An 18583-nucleotide genomic window follows, 5' to 3' on the forward strand; every position below is an offset into this window, starting at 1 on the left:
GGAGCGATGCGATAGGAGCGATTAGAGCGAAGCGAATATTCGCATCACGTCCGGTGTGAACGCACCATAAGGAAGTCGGTTGTGTACTTTCAAATTCTAGCGCACTCGAGCTGGTTTCTCCATTCTTACCTACCCCTTTAAGTACTATTTTTGTGTTCTATAGTTGTTCCCTCCAGGGGGAGTTTCTCTCCAACACCGCCCCCCCCCCCCATGCCTGAAATGCCTCCATTGGACACCTTCGTTTTCTTCAGTAATATAGTGACACCCTATGTATCACTCGCACTTCTATTGGCTAGCTCTTCAACACATTGTACATGATACGGGAAGGGGCGGACAATCTTTAAGCGATGGATCAATCATAAAAGAGCCGGCCAGCTAACCAATCAGAGCAGACTGGGCTCTGGTTTCAGACAGAGGGTGAAAAGAGGTGCTGCAGCACAGGCAGTAGGAGAACAATAAAGAGCTTTTGAACATTAAAGTAGAAGTAGTAAATACACTAACTACAAATATGAACATGAAAATGAACATAATATGTCCTCTTCAACATACTATGATATAATTCAGAGCAAAGCACCAAATACTCACAGTGGGGAAGGTGGAACAAACTATTATCTGTAGAAAATTCACTTTCTTTGTCAATTCAGCGCCATCATCCTACCTAGACACTAAACTGATTAAACAGATGCAAACAAAAGACACAAACACACACACACACGCCAGGAGATGAGGGGTTTTACAATACCCTCTTGAATGACCTTGAAGATCCATCGATGCTTGCTGACATCCCATCTTCTCTTATATGGAGTGTGGAGACATAACACAGCAGACACACACACACACACACACACACACACACACACACACACACACACACACACACACACACACACACACACACACACACACACACACACACACACACACACACACACACACACACACACACACACACACACACACACACACACACACACACACACACACACACACACACACACACACACACACACACACTCACTCTCAATCCCTAATTACCAATCTCAAGGGAAAAGACACTAAAGCAGCACTTCATAGTTTGGTTAAAGAAAAGATATTTTTCAACAGTTAAAGGACAATTTATCTGTTTAAAATAACTTTTCAAATACCACATAATAAGTTTATGTAACAGGTTTTAAAGAGCAATGTACGCCCCAAATCATTGAAGTGAAAATATCCAGTCACTAGCGTTTCATGCTCACACACAATTTCAAACCACATCAACACAATCTGAGATTCTGACAAACATCCGGAACATCAAATTAAACATGATACAGGGCTGGCAGAAAGTAAGGAAAGACCGGAAGAGTGAACAAAGCGGGGCAGAAACGGAAGAGAAAATGGATGTCATGGCTGAAACAGCAGGAGGGAGGGAGAGAAAGACCAGAGGTAGACAGAGAGGGAGGACGAAGAGAGATTATCTCTCTCTAATGGCCAACATGTTGACAGCTACACTTTTCACCACCTTTATCTACACATCTAACATTACTATATAGCTATCTGCCCTCCCAATACACACACACACACACACACAAGGTTTATCAGCCCAGCTGTCAGTCCGCTTTGCAGCTCAGGTGGGTTTCAGACTTCTAAACCATGAAGAAGTGAACCGGAGACGTCACCGCCGAAGACGACCTCCACTCTGCTCTCACATGTGCTAACAGACATCTCTTTGCTATGTCTGCCTTTTGAAAACGGAAAGGTGGGGAAAGACGTTGGAATCAAGTAAACATGTTTAGATCATGTATGATGATGACTCGAGTGTTACGGTGTTAATACGTTTGCTTTTTATGAATGTGTTTAGCTCTCGAGGATATTGTTTTTGATGATGACACTGAACAGAGTGAGCTAAAACCTAGCCAAGGTCAAAGGTCACGATACAGACTTGTTGAGTTAAACTGATGCGCATATGTCTCATTGCCAAACAAGAGCAAACACACACATGCTCCTTCATGACAATACCCCCCCCCCCATTAGTCCCATCTTGTTTGTCTTGATAGCTGCTACTTTAAATGCATTTGAATACGTGTATTTATCATGATGATATTTACAGAGCATTCAGATACATCCTGTCAATAACAAACGTTATAGTTATGGAAAAAACAAACAACACTAAAGTGGAGTTACTGCTTTTCCCAGGAAACATTGGACTCTCTTTCTTGCTGTGTCTTTGCAAATGTCTTTACAGTACACCACTTTAGTGTCACACACTGCACGATGTTGCACAGCTGACCTTTGACACATACAGGCCAACTCATATGTAGTGTTACGGTTCAAAACATCTTAACCTTGTTTAGGTATCACAATATAAAAGTGGTGATTGTTTGTTGTTTCTTTCGCATTACCTAAATATCAAGTGCTCTGCAAATAAATACAAGAGACAATTAATATCAATGTAAGTGTATATGTAAGAAACAGAACAATGTGACCTTAAATGGAAGAGAGGCCATGATGATGAACTAAAGGATTATATGGTTTTACTTCAGACTCGTTTCACAATCATGTCGAGTCATGAAGTGTTTAAATGCTTTTTTTATGTAACTGAAGGGAACCCAGTGACCTTTTTTGTATCCTGATTATTCCGTTACAAGTATATTATTACTCCCCAAGCCTGGTCACTCATAATGTTGAGTTCTCCCCCCTTGTGTTGATAATACATGTCAAAAGTGAATTGATCTCTTGGTCCTGCCAAGAGTCAGATGTGTGTCGGTGTGCAGTTGGATGCCACACAGCCTCTGGCCCAGAGCAGCCTCGATACTGAGAGAAACATTTGTGCAACGTTTCGACCAAAAATAGTCCTGCTCTCCACCGCAGAGCGAGAGGGCTGCCTTCATTTAAGCAGATCACACACACACACACACACACACACACACACACACACACACACACACACACACACACACACACACACACACACACACACACACACACACACACACACACACACACACACACACACACACACACACACACACACACACACACACACACACACACACACACACACACACACACACACACACACACACACACACACACACACACACACACACACACACTCCATTTCACCACTGTCATAATGAGCCAAAATCATGAAATAAGCCCATTCTGTAAGTAGACTGTGACAACGGAAACATTATGGGCACAAAACGTCTACAAGTTCAAATGGAGCAGTGAGTCCTCAACTCAGTGGAACTTTTTTGTTTTAAACCATGACTTCTGTTCAGAACGTGCAAAGCAATGTAAACTACTTCAACTTAAAATCTATTTATTTTAATCCCATAACACACTTATTTAACTTCTTACAATTTGAGGACAACGATGACAACAGGGCTGCCATCTCTTAGTCCATGAGTCAACTATTTGGTGCTTCGAGTCTTAGTCAGCTAAAATTTATTTAAGTCAATTTTATAAAAAAAAATGCTGATTGACCTATTTCCAACAAACTTATCTGGTAAGCACAATATTGAACGTGGTGCTTTTCAAGATTATTTGTCGGTACACTTTGTTTTACAGATCTGTTGTTTACATTAACTGAGAGAAATACGTGTTAATCTACTAAAAATGTCTATAATCGGCAGTAGATTATAGAGCCAAAAACGGTCAGAAAATGTACATACACACATGATAGCAGCTGAAAACTACCATAAACTAGTATTACACGTTTGTATCATAAATCAGACCTCCCATTACAGACATCTCTCGAGCATGATTCGAGTGTCTGATAAGTGTTTTTAAACGTAATTACAAATTGAATATAGTTCCTACCTGCTTTGCTCGATTGCAGTTGTTGCTCAGCTTTCCAAGAAAAGTTTCCTCTCCTACCATCCGAGGTGCTCAAGGCCGAAACGAGTGGCTCTCTGTCCGGCTGGGAGACTTGAGACAGGTCGGTGTTTCTGTTGAAAGGGAAACCCTCCAGACAGATCCCAGCAGCCTGCGGCTCACAGAGAGATACAGATGTGTCACTTCCTGGACACAATACGTTATAACTGTCCTTCACTGATCGATCACCTTCAGAGACATGCAGCACACTGTGGCAGTGTATCGCAGCCTCCCGGCGTTTTGTGGAGCTGTCAGTGTCCCAATTTTTTTCAAATTTGTCTTGTAGAAATGTAGAAATAAAGTCAGAAATTAATGGCACGCGCTTCCCGGTGTGTACTGGCTGTGCGCGCGGGGTCTTCAGCAACAGGTGTCAGAAAGAAAGGGAGATCTCTTCACGTCCATCACAAGTTTCCAAATATACAAAAACGAATCAAGCACACAGGGAAAATTAGGAGGAGAAGGAGGAGGAGAAAGGGGAGGAAGAGAGCGTGCTCTCAAAGTCCTTCAGCGTCGAGAAACAAGAGCGAAAAAGTTTGAGACGGAGGGAGAGAGCGCGCGCGGAGTGAAACAAAAGAAGTTAAACTGTGTCTGCGCGTGACGCCTCTCTGCTCTGATCTGGAATGTGCTCGCCGGCCCTACAGTGGGGAGAGAAAAATGTCTAACACGGAAACAGAAGCACCGTTACCGGGAAACAGCGATAAATCGTGCGTGTAAAAAAAGGTTGTCAGAAGTGGGATTTGAACCCACGCCTCCATTCGGAGACCAGAAATCCCGTTTCACAGGAAGGAGTGATACCTTGAGTCTGGCGCCTTAGACCGCTCGGCCATCCTGACAGCTGGAGTTGAGGATTTCATTCTAAATATTTGTACAACTATAGAAAGTCATTGTAGTTATTTAACGTTTGAAACTTTCTCTTTTTTATTTTCTCTCTCCACATACATAGACAACTCACATGTTAGTGTTTCATTGCGCCTTTAATATGTCGGACCTCTTTTTCCGCATGCATTGCTTATCGGTAATAGATTTATTTCAGACCCTATGTTTCAGATGTATGGAGTCACACGGACACACATAGCCTATAGATAAATAAATAAATGCATGACAAATATATCAATATATACAGGATTACATTAATAAAATAATAAATACATACAGCAATGAAGTATGTGGAAATAAATACAGGATTAAATAAATACAAGAATACATATATGCATAAATAAATATCAAAATAATACAAACATTGAGAATAAAACCGAACGCACATTTTTATATATTTTGTATGTATTTCTACATTATTGTTCGCGAGATTTTTAGATGAGCACCCTCCCCCCCAGCATAGATTGTTGTTGATATTAGAAGCTGTTTCTACAACTAAGTGAAAGGAAAGTCCTCTCCTGTCAGATAACGTCAGCTCATTGAGGTAAAAGACTCTGTGTTTAGATTTCGCTGTCTAAGGCGAAAAAGAGAGTGGCGTATGCATTTCTATCCACCTTGGGACCCGTTGTCGTTTCCTCAGTCGTTTAGTGCCATATTCGGTCGTCCTCGTGTGGCCGAACGGTCTATAGGACACTAAACAGTAACGCAAACGACCGAATTCGTCCTCGTGGGGCCGCAGCCTAACTTCCGCCATTTGAAATTACTCTGGCTGTTTCTCTCCTCATGTCTCGCCTCTGTGTGTGTGTTTGAATCTATCGTGCTGACTCACTGACTGCACAGATTTCATTGGCTGAATAGCGTCACCTCCTTAAAACATAAATAATAACTTAAAAAAAACTGTTTCTCTTTATGTTTTAAACATATTGTATACAACTCCCCCACTACTTGGACTATTCTTTGCACCCCTCTAGAATAAGCCCGAATGATATCAACCATATTGCATCAGCAACGTGCACTTGTTGTTATAACAAGATCGCAAGGACACTGGTAGTGATCGGACAATTGAGTGTTGTCCAGTTTGTGTGTTGTGGAACATACGTTTGCGTGCATGAAAATATACCACACACCCAATTACAATTGCATGTTCAATTCACTACCCTGGAGGTTAATACAGTTGGAACATGCTGTGGACAGCCGTTCTTCCTTGCATGTCAGTCGCCGACACCTTCTTACATACCTCATTCACACCAACGGTGTTTCAGGGCCGGTTCGGAGCTGGAGATTGAAAAGCACCGGGTTTTCCTGTTCACACCGCAGCGGAGCAGCCTCTTAGCTCCGGAATCCGGTTCATTTCGAGCACCAACAAATTGTCCGGCTAGAGCAAAAGCACCACATACGTCACGCTTACGTTGAGGCGGGGACAGGGGCGGGATCAACTCCTGAACAACAACAAAAAGCCCGCGTTTTATCCAGTTTGTACACAACGATGGAGAAACTTAACAAGCAGCAGTGGTCCACTGAAGAGACCACCTACCTTATGGGAATCTGGTCTTCCGAAGAGGTACAGAGGAAGCTGGAGCACAATCGGCCATTGTTGTTGTTGTCGGTGTGAGCTGTGAGGGGTTTCCGCGCGGTTTGGCTTTATGAAGCAGGCACGCAAACGGTTACGTCATGACACAAACGATGACGCAATGACGCAGCACCAGTCGGACTCTAAGGTAGTGTGAAAAGAGCCGGAGCTAAACCAAAGAACCGGTTCTGAACCTGAAAAGCTCTAGCACGGAGCTTAAACCGGAGTTGCGTTGGTGTGAATGAGGTAAGAGAGGACAGGCAAATCTAGCTGCAGCACTACCCGTATATTTTCGCACGCCGTGTTCTCAACATATTTTTTTAACATTTTTAACATTTTCAACATCGTGGATACATCCTTTTGAACTATCGTTCACTTTTCCTTAACCCAGTGATGTTTCACACTGAGGTCAAGGAATAATGGATAGAGAGACGATAGGATCTGATTTTTGGGTCTACCATCCCTGTACACACGGCAACTCTCTAGTAATGGCTTCTACTAGAAGGCCACTGGCAGACCTTCAGCGGGATGCGGCTGACCAGATTGAAAAGTGCAAGTATCTTATATATAGGTAGACCTTAACATAAGATACTTACAGTTTTTTTGAAGCGGAGTTCATAAAATGTATACATTTCATTGATTTAATTATGCTTATGTCAGGTTGCGTCCTCCATATTTACTAGCAGCTAAACTAGTGAATTTGCCTATTTGAAGTACTTGTTTTCTGTTTGTTGGCTATACGGCTTGTAGGTTACTATATGTATATGTTCACAGAGAAACCAGTTTAAAACATTGTCAGAAGTGGGATTTGAACCCACGCCTCCATTCGGAGACCAGAAGTCCCGTTTCACAGGAAGGAGTGATACCTTGAGTCTGGCGCCTTAGACCGCTCGGCCATCCTGACAGCTGGGTGTAAAGTTTTATTCTAGGTATTTCTACAACTACAGAAAGTCATCTTAATTATTTAACGTTTACAACTTTTCCTTTTGTAATTTCCTTTCCGCAGACTTATTGACTACTATTGACTACTTATTGACTACTGCTGACGGAGAACACACAGCTCCGCATGATCACAACTCCGCCGCTGTGACGGACCGTTGAGCCGAGCAAAATACACTAACGGAGCGTCCACACCACAGCTCCAAAAATAGCTTGGAGCTGGGCGTGTTTGGAGCTTGGGGATTGTATTCAAGCAACACGACCAACAACCAATCACATGAATCTCCCGCCCCCGACATACAAAGCAAAAACCCCCGGGGATTTTATGCGAGCAATATATATATAAACTCCCCAAACAGGCGAAAACCTACCAGTTTCCCCCACTGTCTCTGTCACCTCCCTCCATGCCTGGTTCCTCCGGTTTGTATCCCGGTAGGTAAAGAGGGTCTGATCATACAAAACCGGGTGATTCGCTACGGCGATAGTTAGTTTCTCCTCCGACTTTTCTTGAAATATAGAAATGAACGGCGGGATATCTCTCCCAGCTTAGACGCGGTTTGATTGGCTACGGCTTCAGCTGTCAGATTTTGGGAAACGGGATTTGATTGGCTGGCGCTGGCTACTCCGGCGTCTCAGGCGACAGAAGTTGAACATTGTTCAACTTCTGTCGCCTGAGACGCCTGAGACGCCTCGCTCTGCTACCCACAATTCAGTTCGGCGAAAAAGCGCGGCTACGTGACGTCACCCCATTGAAAGTGAATGGGCAGATTGGAGCAGATTGGAGCAGATTGGAGCTTTCGACGCTGTCGACGCTGTAGTGTAGACGGGCCGTAAGAGTTAGACCTAACACACTTAGCTAGTTTATCTACTCTGGAACTAGCTAAACTAGTTTATACATATATTTATTTTTTACTGTCGGGTCACTTATTACAGGTTCAGCGAGCTGCACGAGACTGACGGGCTGTCAGGAGAGGGAGAGGAAAAGAGAGCACCCCGTTTATTTTTCCCATTTTATTATCCAGAATTACTGTAAACTTTTGAAGAAAGTAGTTAATCTACTATTAGTAGTTTGTTTAAATGCATTAATTATGTTTGTTTGTTCATTAACATAAAATAAATCTCACGTACCCCCTGCAGTACTCCAACGTACCCCTAGGGGTCCGCGTACCCCCATTTGAGAATCACTGCTCTAGATGATAGGAAAGAAGCTTTGAAACTTCCTTCATAACCTCCTTTAGCTTAGGAAACACTGGACCTTTCTTTACGAAAGGAAAGGAGAAAATGCTGTCCCACAATACCTTGCGGTCGCAACATTTACCGTGAAACAACATCAGCAGTTCACGGAAACAACCGATCGTGACCGAGAAATGCGTATCATGAAAGTTACGGTGCTTATTGAGAATTTTATAATTTATGCAGTAACTTATACATACATTTGTATTTGTTTTAAATTATTTTCCTACAATCATACGATTCATGGACCGGAGGGTGACAAGCAGTGCTGGAATTGGGCCGGTACTCACCGGTACGCAGTACCGGCACTTCTGGTTCTGACCCATGGAGTACCGGCACTTCTTGCTCAGTACCGGCATGCTGGCGGTACTCCGGTACTCATGCACCGTGCCAGTACTCAACACTCTCCCGCCGTTCTTATTATACATCCATATATATATACACAGCCGCCCGGTACTCAGTAGATGCGTCATGAGGTGCCGAACGGACATTCTCATCGCTCTAACCGCTGGAGTTTCACAGCGGCTGTCAGCTGTTTACTCCTGTCATTCAAACAGAACGTGCTGGAGAGGGGGCGGGGCTTATCTTCTCCATGTAAATACTGTGGTGGAAACGACTATGTCAAAATTAACCTATTTGACCGTGATTTAATAGTAATACACGTTTCAAAATAATAATAATAATAATAATGCCGAAGTAACAACATACTGAAAACTGTTAGTAAAACCATGTTTTAATGCTTTACAATTTACATACCTAGATGCACGTGTGTTGTGTTTATGCAGTGCAACTCCCACCCAGTGGGTGGCTATGTAGAGTGATCGAACAGAGCAGGCACGCCCCCGAGAGAAGGAAAGCAAGTCACGTCACAAATTAGCATTTCTAAAATGTTAGCCTGGATTAATAAAAGTGCAAAAAGACAGCGGTTGTCGCCGGAAGAAACTTCAAATACAGAGAATGCTGTGCCTGTGTTGGAAATTGTGTCTGATGGGGAGCTTTCTTTGGTTGATCCTCCTGCTCCAAGTTCTAGTGCATTAGCATTAGCACTAGCTCCGCCGCCTCCTCCAGAGCCTCTAACGTTAGCTGCTGCTGGCGCAACTGCCACCACCAACACCGGGCAAAGCGATGCACCTGACTGCTGGACAACGGACCAGGTGCAATATTTTTGCAAGACCAATGCATGGCTCCTTCTTAAAGATAAGAAGCTAGGATGTCGGATATGCAGAGATGTCAAATCTTTGGGAATACACACTGGACAAGGACTGAAACTGTCAACTGAATGGGGTGAGTGTGCAGTGTCTCATTTCGGTGTTGACAAGGGCAAACAACAAGCTAGCCTGAGAAAAAAAATCAAAGAACATAAAGAATCACAAGCCCATGTAAAAGCTGCTGACATCCTTACATCTGCTTCACGTGAAACTATTCAACATCAAGTGCAGTCTATGCATACATCTGAATTAGACACCACTATCAGAGTTTTTCGAACGGCATATAAAATTGGCAAACATTGCCGGCCATTCACAGACATGCCAATTGATTTGAATGTACAGAAACTGAATGGGCTGAACGTGGGCAGGGTTTTGCACTCCAATAAAACCTGTGGCGAAATCATCGACCACATAGCTCATGAGCTGAAGAAAAAAATGGCAAAAGACATTACAGAAAACCAAAGAAAACTCTGTGTTTTGGTCGATGAATCTACCACTATTAGTGGTAAAACGGTGCTTGTTGTGTGTCTACGCTCAGCATTAGCTGATGCTGAGCCCGAAACGTTTTTTTGGGAGCTGATCGAGTTGGATGGAACAACGGCTGATGACATCACAAAGGCGTTAATGGAGTGTCTTGGAAGAGATTTTAACGAGGACTTTTTAGGTCAGTGTTTCGTTTCTTTTGCATGTGATGGGGCTTCAGTCATGCTAGGGAAGAGAACAGGCGTTGCTACCCAGTTGTGTAGTAAATTCCCAAGCCTGTTTGTGTGGCACTGCTCCAATCATCGTCTAGAGCTGGCAGTTGGGGATGTGGTCAAGGAGGTCTCAGGGCTCAATCATTTCCAGATCTTTTTTGACAAACTCTATTCCTTGTTCCATGCCTCCCCCAAAAATCAGAGGCAGTTAGCGTAGTGTGCGCAAGCAGTCGGACAGCGTCTCCTGGTGATAGGGCGTGTTTTGTCCATCCGCTGGGTGGCTTCAAGTGAAAGGAGCGTCAGAGCAGTCTGGGAAAACTACCGAGTGCTTCATGATCACTTCACAAATGCTGCAAACGACACGAGCAGGGATTCCAGAGACAGAGCAAAGTACAAGGGCCTGGATGATGTGCTCACATCTGCAACGTTTGTCAGCAATCTGGGACTGATGTACGATGCGCTCACAGAGCTCAGCGACCTCTCTCGGCAACTCCAAAAAAGAGAAATGACACTGCCTACAGCAGATAGGCTCTTAACTCGAGAAATACGAGTTTTTGAATCCATGGTCACCATGCCTGGCCCACACATGACTACAGTTCATACAGCTCTAGCTGAGAAGTCCTTCAAGGGTGTTGCCCTGCCCCTGCGTGAGAATGGCAGGCTTGTACAGATTCATGCAGGTCAGTTTTTCCGCAGTATGGTAGAGAATCTGAGACACAGAATGACTTCCACAACCTCCTCTCATGTCAGCACAAGAGAAATCCCATTACATGGCCGGGAGGCCCGGGACAATCAGCTAATCCAGGACATGAAAGTTATCCATCCTGGAAGTTGGCCTGAAGAGGAGTTAGACGTACAGTATGGGGACGTAGAGGTGCCACGTTTGTGCGAAGTGCTGAAAGTGGACAGAAGAGAGACTGTTCAGGGCTTTCGCGAATACAAGGAAACCAGGGCATCCCGTACACCTGCTGCCATGGAGCCTCTACTGAAAGCAGTCCGAACCATCGCTGTCTCCACTAGTGAGTGTGAGCGGGCATTCAGCTGCATGAACGATATCCTTACTGCAAAAAGGAATGCTCTCTCTGTCAGCCGACTGTCCAGCCTGGTTTTCATTAAATGTAATGGACCATCACTAGGACAGTTCAATCCGGAACAGTATGTGAGGTCCTGGCTGGCAAAGGGAAGGAGAAGTGCTGATGAAAGAGCCTGTCCAGCTCCAGCCCCTGATACTGATGTCCCCAAGGCCTTCTGGAGCCTTTTCTAACAATGTGAAGTATATTGCAAAGCAGCTCACCCAGTGAGAAGACTTTTGGCATAATGTGCCGATTTGTACAGATCCTGGAGATAGAAGGACTTCAGACCAACCAGGGAGTTATCTGATCAGCTTGGTGTTCAATGTAACTCTTTACCATGGCTCAGACTTTGTTACTTGCAGTTACAGTTTCTCATTTTAGATTGTGCAAATTTTGCATTTGTTTTTACATGTTCTTTGTTCATGCTCTTTATCATTTTTCTGAGTTGGAAAGTTAGATTGCATAGTTTACTTTATACATATTTGTATTCTTCAGTGGTGAAGTATATTGCAAAGCAGCTCAGCCATGTGAGAAGACTTTTGGCACTTTTTCGTTTTTCGTTTTCTGAGTTGGAAAGTTAGATTGCATTCAAAATGTACAGAAATACTTAATTTTGTTAAAGCTTTTCATAAAAAATGCTTCTGACCAGAGCTTTGTTTCCTTGTCATTAATGTTGAACACCACCAGAGGGACTCTCACCTGAAAGGTCTCTGCTTCATGTGTCTTCAGCAGAAGATCTAGACTTTGATTGCTATATTTTCAGTTAATATTGACCTTACTGAGCTTTAGCCATATCCGCTGCCTATCATAAAAAATGTTAAGTACAGTGAACCTTTCTAAAATATACAGTAGTAAAGAGACAAACCCACCAGCATTATAGTAGCTAAATTCTTGTTTGTGGGCTGTATATATAAAATTGACTTGAAAAAGTTGCTGATTTTAGAGTACTGGCACCTTTTTCATTCCAATTCAAGCACTGGTGACAAGCATAAGTTTCACTTCACCATTTTATTTCAGTTCCAACCTTGGTCATTAAGAATATATTTTTCTCTGCTGTCCACTTTAATAAAGCCTTCATAGATTCAGATTCAACTTTATTGTCAATACGTAGTACATGTACTAGTGACGAAATGTAAGTTTAGGCATCTGACCAGAAGTGCAAAATAGCAGTGCAGGAGTCTACATAATAAAAATAATTATACATGGAATTATTATAAATAGAATAATTATAAATAGGCTATTAACAGATGAATCTATACAGTGTAAACGGCATTGACAGTAAAATATATAAACAGGTGGGTGGTGGGTATGGGCTTGAGTCTATCAGCGGGCAGAGTTCAGCAGGGTAACAGCCCTGGGGAAGAAGCTGACCCTGAACCTGCTGGTCTTGGACTGGAGGCTCCTGAGGCGCCTCCCCGAGGGTAGGAGGACGAAAAGATAGTTTGCAGGATGAGAGGTGTCTTTGAAGATGTTGTGCGCCCTCTGCAAACACTGTATCCCCTGGATGTCCTCGATGGCAGGGAGTGGGACACCGATGATGCGTTGGGCGATTTTCCTCACCCTCTGCAGTGCCTTCCTGTTGAGCATTGTGCAGTTCCCATACCAGGCTGTGATACAGCTGGTCAGGATGCAATCAATGGTGCAGCGATAAAAGTTCACCAGAATCTGAGGAGAGAGGTGATCTTTCTTTAGTCTCCTCAGGAAGAAGAGATGCTGGTGAGCGTTCTTTACTATGCTGGTGGTATTGTTGGACCATGAGAGGTCATCGGCTATGTGGACCCCCAGGAACTTGAAGCTAGACACACGCTCCACCGCCGTTCCATTTATGTGGATGGGAGTGTGTGTGTTGCCTTTCGATTTCCTGAAGTCCACAATTAGTTATTTTGTTTTTGTTGTGTTAAGGCCCAGGTTATTGTCAGCACACCACTCAGTCAGATGCTGAACCTCCTCCCTGCAGGCCGTCTCATCGTTGTTGTGGATGAGGCCGATCACTGTTGTGTCGTCTGCATACTTATAGTCATAGAACCACACCATATGAGCGCACGGTTTAAAGTCTCTAGATTCGCTCAAGGTAGTCCGCTGTACAGAGAACTGTAGTTTCCCCACAGCAGACGCACATTAAAAACAACTGCTGGCCCATCATAAATATGTTGGATAGTGTAAGTGCAGCCGGATTGTCAAAGCACCACAGTCTCAGTCTCATTCAAGTCCTTTTGAAATATCGTTCACTTTTCCTTAACCCAGTGACGTTTCACACAGAGGTCAAGGAATAGTGGATAGAGAGACGATAGGATCTGATTTTTGGGTCTACCATCCCTGTACACACGGCAACTCTCTAGTAATGGCTTCTACTAGAAGGCCACTGGCAGACCTTATATATATATATACATATATAGGTAGACCTTAACATAAGATACTTACAGTTTTTTTGAAGCGGAGTTCATAAAATGTATACATTTCATTGATTTAATTATACTTATGTCAGGTTGCGTCCTCCATATTTACTAGCAGCTAAACTAGTGAATTTGCCTATTTGAAGTACTTGTTTTCTGTTTGTTGGCTATACGGCTTGTAGGTTACTATATGTATATGTTCACAGAGAAACCAGTTTAAAACATTGTCAGAAGTGGGATTTGAACCCACGCCTCCATTCGGAGACCAGAAGTCCCGTTTCACAGGAAGGAGTGATACCTTGAGTCTGGCGCCTTAGACCGCTCGGCCATCCTGACAGCTGGGAGTAAAGTTTCATTCTAGGTATTTCTACAACTACAGAAAGTCATCTTAGTTATTTAACGTTTACAACTTTTCCTTTTGTAATTTCCTTTCCGCAGACTTATTGACTACTCACATTTGTGTGTTTATGGCGCCTTTAATTTGACCTACAAAGATGTCCAACCTCTTTTTTACACACGCATTGCTTATCGGCAATAGATTTATTTCAGACGCACAATGGAGGTCGGAACATGACACACGTATAAAGATAAATAAATACATGCATACAAAATATATGAATATATAGAGGAAAAAATGTATAAAATCATAAATACATGTTCAAATCAATACAGAATGAATACATGTGGAAATAAATACAGGAATAAAAAAATACAATAATAAATAAATGCATAAATAAATAAATGAATGTATAAATAATACCAAGATTTAGAATAAAACAGAACACACATTTTTATATATTTTTAATGTATTTCTACATTTATGTTCATTTATATTTATTTATTAAGAGGTAGGCGGTCCTAACCTCAGTCAGTCTGAAGCAGGATTGGTTAATGTTGGAGCCAGGCAGAAGCAAGCGATCCGTAGCGAGTCATACTACATCCATTGGTTGCGGTGGAATTCTCAGTTTAGCTAAGAAAGGTTCGTAACGAAGTGAAATTACCTGTAAGTATCCAAGTCGCAGCCATGATAAGAGCTGTTTGAATTCTCTAGTCTAGATGATAGGAAAGGAGCTTTGAAACTTCCTTTATAACCTCTTTTAGTTTAGGAAACACTGGACCTTTCTTTACGAAAGGAAGGAGAAAATGCTGTCCCACAATACCTTGTGGCCGCAACATTTACCGTGAAACAACATTCAGCAGTTCACGGAAACAACCGATCGTGACCGAGAAATGCATATCATGAAAGTATCGGTACTTATTGAGCATTTTACAACTTTTTACTGAAATGATCAACTAAATTCAACATTTCACAGTGTAATAGGGATATACACAGTGATAGGTTAAGGCCTAACACGTTTATAATAAATACATTTGTATTTACTATGGTCTAGCATCCCTGTACACACACAGCAACTCTCTAGTAATGGCTGTCCACGTTCATAAAGCCTTCATAGAACCACACCATTGCACGGTGCAAAGTCTCTAGATGCGCTCAAAGTAGTCCGCTGTACAGAGAACTGTAGTTTCCCCACAGCAGACTTACATTAATAAAATGTTGGATAGTGTCAGTGCAGCCGGATTCTCAAAGCACCACAGTCTCTTTTCCTAAGTCCTTTTGAATTCTCCACTTTTCCTTAACCCAGTGACGTTTCACAGAGGTCAAGGAATAGTGGATAGAGAGACGATAGGAGCTGCTTTTTGGGTCTACCATCCCTGTACACACGGCAACTCTCTAGTAATGGCTTCTACTAGAAAGCCACTGGCAGACCTTCAGCGGGATGCGGCTGACCAGATTGAAAAGTGCAAGTATCTTATATATAGGTAGACCTTAACATAAGATACTTACAGTTTTTTTTAAGCGGAGCTCATAAAATGGATACATTTCATTGATTTATTTATACTTATGGCAGGTTGCGTCCTCCATATTTACTAGCAGCTAAACTAGTGAATTTGCCTATTTGAAGTACTTGTTTTCTGTTTGTTGGCTATACGGCTTGTAGGTTACTATATGTATATGTTCACAGAGAAACCAGTTTAAAACATTGTCAGAAGTGGGATTTGAACCCACGCCTCCATTCGGAGACCAGAAGTCCCGTTTCACAGGAAGGAGTGATACCTTGAGTCTGGCGCCTTAGACCGCTCGGCCATCCTGACAGCTGGGAGTAAAGTTTAATTCTAGGTATTTCTACAACTACAGAAAGTCATCTTAGTTATTTAGCGTTTACAACTTTTCCTTTTGTAATTTCCTTTCCGCAGACTTATTGACTACTCACATTTGTGTGTTTTATGGCGCCTTTAATTTGACCTACAAAGATGTCCAACCTCTTTTTTACACACGCATTGCTTATCGGCAATAGATTTATTTCAGACGCACAATGGAGGTCGGAACATGACACGCGTATAAAGATAAATAAATACATGCATACAAAATATATGAATATATAGAGGAAAAAATGTATAAAATCATAAATACATGTTCAAATCAATACAGAATGAATACATGTGGAATAAATACAGGAATAAAAAAATACAATAATAAATAAATGCATAAATGAATGTATAAATAATACCAAGATTTAGAATAAAACAGAACACACATTTTTATATATTTTTAATGTATTTCTACATTTATGTTCATTTATATTTATTTATTAAGAGGTAGGCGGTCCTAACCTCAGTCAGTCTGAAGCAGGATTGGTTAATGTTGGAGCCAGGCAGAAGCAAGCGATCCGTAGCGAGTCATACTACATCCATTGGTTGCGGTGGAATTCTCAGTTTAGCTAAGAAAGGTTCGTAACAAAGTGAAATTACCTGTAAGTATCCAAGTCGCAGCCATGATAAGAGCTGTTCGAATTCTCTAGTCTAGATGATAGGAAAGGAGCTTTGAAACTTCCTTTATAACCTCCTTTAGTTTAGGAAACACTGGACCTTTCTTTACGAAAGGAAAGGAGAAAATGCTGTCCCACAATACCTTGTGGCCGCAACATTTACCGTGAAACAACATTCAGCAGTTCACGGAAACAACCGATCGTGACCGAGAAATGCATATCATGAAAGTATCGGTACTTATTGAGCATTTTACAACTTTTTACTGAAATGATTTGATGACATTGATTTATTTATACTTATGCCAGGTTATATTTAGGTAGACCTTAAAGTCTGATGAATGAATGATCACACTCCTGTAACCAATCCTGCTTCAGACTGAGGTTAGAACCGCCCACCTCATTAGCATATTGACACAGAAATACATAAATAAATGTAAGTGAACGTAAATGTAGAAATATATTAAAGATTTATAATAATGTGTGTTGTGTTTAATTCTCAAGTTGTATTTATTTATACATTCATTTCCATCTTTATTATGCATTTATTTATTTATTATAATTGTATTTATTTGTGTATTTATTTCCACATTTATTTATGTATTTATTTCCACATGTATTTATTCCTGTATTTATTTCCGTATTTATTCCTTTACATTTATTCACTTTCACATTTATTTATTTATAACGTTGTTATGTCATGTTCCATCCTCCATAAAAGGTTCAAGGTTCCGAAACAACATATCTGAAGATCTAGGATTAATACACCATAAAATTTCTCAGCCCAACGTGGGGCTCGAACCCACGACCCTGAGATTAAGAGTCTCATGCTCTACCGACTGAGCTAGCCGGGCTGTTCATTGCGGGAAGTGGGCGGCAAGTTTTTCCTCTCCTGAGGCCTGTACTACGAAGCAGGATTTTCGCTTAGCCGGCTGACTTCAGGGGAAACTCAGGGTTTCCGGTCCTACGACGCTGGTTCACTTCCACCATGGTAATTTATGCTGAGCGGCTAACCTGCCCCGGACCAGGGGCCTATACTACGAATCTAATTCAACATATCCTGGATATGTTTTGAGTTATCCGGTGGACTTAATCCAAAACAAACCCGCTCTCGCTAAACTGTCCTACGACGCTGGCTATCAACTCGATCGCTCAAGCCAGCCGTGTCCGATCTAGTTAGGTGCGCGTTCACATGAAAGGGGTGATATCCTGGAGCATTCGACCAATCACAAACATGGAGAAGCGTACTAACAGCGCAGCGTCATACTTCCTGAATGAAAAGTCAACTATAATATTAGTCAAATATGAAGAAGTTAAACTTTAAACATCCATGACTTAAACACTTTATCCAGGATAAAAGCCACATAGCTGCACCTGCAAGGTGAATACAGCTGGTAAAAGAACAAGTGTTTGAATGCGTACATTAACAGGTTTATGATATCACTGCCCCGTCTAAGACACGATCTGACTTTAATTACATTTGACTCGAGTGTTTCGTCAACTTAATGTGTTGCTTAAAATAATACTTCTGCATACAGTATGTGACACTGTGAGTGTTGCACGGCCAGATACGGCTCAGCTGACTCAGATAAGGAGATATATGATACATTATGATGTGATATGAATGATAATGGGACACATCGATTTTATTAAGCTTTCTTAACGCTAATGTTATAATAGTCAGATTGCTCTGAAGATGGGAGGTGATATTGTATTCACGACGTTCACACAGTCGGTGATTGTTGCCGGCCGTCTTTCTATGAAGGTAGATATGGTGCAAAATGTGAGAGCGTGTAAAACCTGATGTGAGCACTTGCAGAAAAAAAATCTGAGCTTGTGTGCTTACATTTACACTTGTATAAAATATCCACGTAACTGTGAACCAAATGTACACTTGTATAACATATCCACGT

General features: G+C 42.0%; 1 protein-coding gene and 5 non-coding genes across 6 annotated transcripts in view; all 6 read right to left on the minus strand.

Moving 5' to 3' along the window:
- The window catches only part of LOC117468390 (protein Wnt-5b-like), a 143357-nt gene extending 138819 nt beyond the window's left edge, over positions 1 to 4538 (minus strand). The window contains 1 exon segment of the mRNA XM_071201798.1: positions 3805 to 4538. The gene's annotated coding sequence lies outside the window, so the exon portion shown is untranslated.
- Positions 4539 to 4580: 42 nt separating this feature from the next.
- trnal-caa (transfer RNA leucine (anticodon CAA)) lies at positions 4581 to 4691 on the minus strand. The gene is made up of 2 exons: positions 4654 to 4691; positions 4581 to 4626 (listed from the first exon to the last, which is right to left on the minus strand). It is a non-coding gene; the product is annotated as a tRNA-Leu (tRNA).
- A 2406-nt stretch (positions 4692 to 7097) lies between these two features.
- On the minus strand, positions 7098 to 7208 carry trnal-caa (transfer RNA leucine (anticodon CAA)). Its single transcript has 2 exons — positions 7171 to 7208; positions 7098 to 7143 (listed from the first exon to the last, which is right to left on the minus strand). It is a non-coding gene; the product is annotated as a tRNA-Leu (tRNA).
- Positions 7209 to 14070: 6862 nt separating this feature from the next.
- Positions 14071 to 14181, minus strand: trnal-caa (transfer RNA leucine (anticodon CAA)). The gene is made up of 2 exons: positions 14144 to 14181; positions 14071 to 14116 (listed from the first exon to the last, which is right to left on the minus strand). It is a non-coding gene; the product is annotated as a tRNA-Leu (tRNA).
- A 1707-nt stretch (positions 14182 to 15888) lies between these two features.
- Positions 15889 to 15999, minus strand: trnal-caa (transfer RNA leucine (anticodon CAA)). The gene is made up of 2 exons: positions 15962 to 15999; positions 15889 to 15934 (listed from the first exon to the last, which is right to left on the minus strand). It is a non-coding gene; the product is annotated as a tRNA-Leu (tRNA).
- A 1452-nt stretch (positions 16000 to 17451) lies between these two features.
- Positions 17452 to 17524, minus strand: trnak-cuu (transfer RNA lysine (anticodon CUU)). Its single transcript has one exon. It is a non-coding gene; the product is annotated as a tRNA-Lys (tRNA).
- Between the last annotated feature and the right edge of the window lie 1059 nt (positions 17525 to 18583).

This window comes from Pseudochaenichthys georgianus, chromosome 23 (genome assembly GCF_902827115.2).
Source record: "Pseudochaenichthys georgianus chromosome 23, fPseGeo1.2, whole genome shotgun sequence".
In the NCBI taxonomy this organism is placed as follows: Eukaryota; Metazoa; Chordata; class Actinopteri; order Perciformes; family Channichthyidae; genus Pseudochaenichthys; species Pseudochaenichthys georgianus.